This window comes from Buceros rhinoceros, unplaced genomic scaffold (assembly GCF_000710305.1).
Source record: "Buceros rhinoceros silvestris isolate BGI_N320 unplaced genomic scaffold, ASM71030v1 scaffold6554, whole genome shotgun sequence".
NCBI lineage: Eukaryota > Metazoa > Chordata > Aves > Bucerotiformes > Bucerotidae > Buceros > Buceros rhinoceros.
Window position 1 is genome coordinate 30,571 of NW_010409960.1, and position 2,076 is coordinate 32,646.

The following is a 2,076-nucleotide window of genomic DNA, read 5'->3' on the forward strand; positions in this document are numbered from 1 at the left end:
GACATGGCTGTGGCTACAATACCAACAGGATTATCTACATCTATATTTACATCTACCTGTGTCTTCACAGAAGGTGCAGGTGTTTCCTGTGCTCCTGAAAATTGGAGTTGTTTCTTCTCTTCCTTTTCCTGCAGAGCATCAGTAACTGGCTTTTAAAAGTCTTAAGCTAAATTTCTGAGATTTAAGAGTATTATAGAAATTAATAGGGAGGAAGGGGGAGGTGGTTTCCAAAATCTGAGGGTTTTGCCTTTTTAATTTGGATCAGCGATGAACCTTAAAAGTGTCTTTATGGAAAAGATTCTGGAAAACCATTTTGACTCAGTCAAAATATTTTTAAAAATCAGATGATAACATTAACAGATCACTGGGAAAAGACACAGCAAAATGTTCCGAGATGCCAGTTTGGGGAACTTGTGATCTTTCTTCCTTCTCTTTTCTGCCAACTTGGATTTTGCAGAGTGTTTTTTATTTACTAAAACTGTGTTTTAAGTAAGATGATTTAGTGTTGCCAGAAGGCTGTGATTTGCCCCAGCCATGTGCCGATGATGGAGTTTATAGCCTCCGTAGGTAGGAATCCTGCTTCAGGTGCCAGTACGTGCTCTGCCAGCACGTGGTGTTTGGGCATTTTCAGACACTGCTTCCATGGTAATTTATTTTCAACTCTTTCTGCTGTACTTCAGCTATTTCTTAAAACCAGTCTGGAATATTTGGACTAACGTGAGATGGGACCGTGAAAACCAAGAGCAAGGCTGTTGGATAGTCTTCAGCCCATGCATGCTCCTACCAGTCTCTGTGCTAAGGCAGAAGACGCAGAATCTCAGTACTGTTTTTTTGGGGGATCCCAAGTGATCAGATCTTCTGCCCCAAATTCCTGCTAGATCCATCACTCAGCCTTGATGAAGTGTGTTTGTCTTCTCTGTTGTCCGAGGTTTTAGGAGAAAAATGTACCTTATTCAAATCTACGTGAAGGAGAAGTTAGGCTGCAGCCTGTGGATTGCCACCTTCATTTTGTCTTACAGTGTAGATGTGTTGGGTTGTCACATCTGTTGCTGTCACCAGCAACAAAGTTGGTGCAGGGTCTGGAGCACAAGTGCCCTGAGGAGCGGCTGAGGGACCTGGGGGAGTTGAGCCTGGAGAAAAGGAGGATCAGGGGAGACCTTCTTGCTCTCCACAACTCCCTGACAGGAGGTTGGAGCGAGGTGGGGGTCGGTCTCTTCTCCCCAGGAACAAGCGACAGGATGAGAGGAAACGGCCTCAAGCTGTGCCAGAGGAGGTTGAGGTTGTCGCTGAGGAACAATTTCTTCCCCGCTGGGGTTGTGCAGGGCTGTCCCAGTCTGCCCAGGGCAGTGGTGGAGTCCCCATCCCTGGAGAGGTTGAGCAGCCGTGTGGAGGTGGTGCTGAGGGCCAGGGGTTAGTGGGGACCTGGCAGTGCTGGGCTAGTCTCTATGATCTTAAAGATCTTTTCTGACCTGAATGATTCTGTGGTTTTGAGTAGGAGTAATGGAAATGTGAAAGCCAAAAGCGTTTGCATGGCCTCGCTCTCTCTGCCCAGTGGCTGTTATTCATACTAGTTACAAGTAACGATCATGAATATGAGTTTCCTTGGTACCACAGGGCTAAGCACAGTTCTGAGATACATCATGAGCTTTTCATCACAACGCTCTTCTGAGCTCCGGGCTGGGTTTGCTGCTGCTTGTTCGGCTGCCCCTGCAAGCAGTGTCTGGACAACTGCAGTTGTCTAGAATTTGCACTGTCCAGTGTTTTACAGATGTTGACAAAAATGAGTCCTCTGCTGGCTTTGTTCTCATCTCTCTTTCAGTGGTATCTTCAATTTTTAATGATTTTTGAGTGCTGGGGGGAGTGTCCCTGGATGAATGATTCCAACTTTATTTTCTGCTTTTACATCCGTCACAATATCTTTTGTTACTTCAAGTGGTCACCTCCTCCTTCTGGGCGCAGAGGAGAAGAGATGTTCCTAGGGTAGTCCTGGCACTGTCTCCACAGTGGGTATCAGTCCGTATGGGATGACATGGAGGTGGGAACATGTGAACAAAGGAGAGGGATGCCTGACGCTCT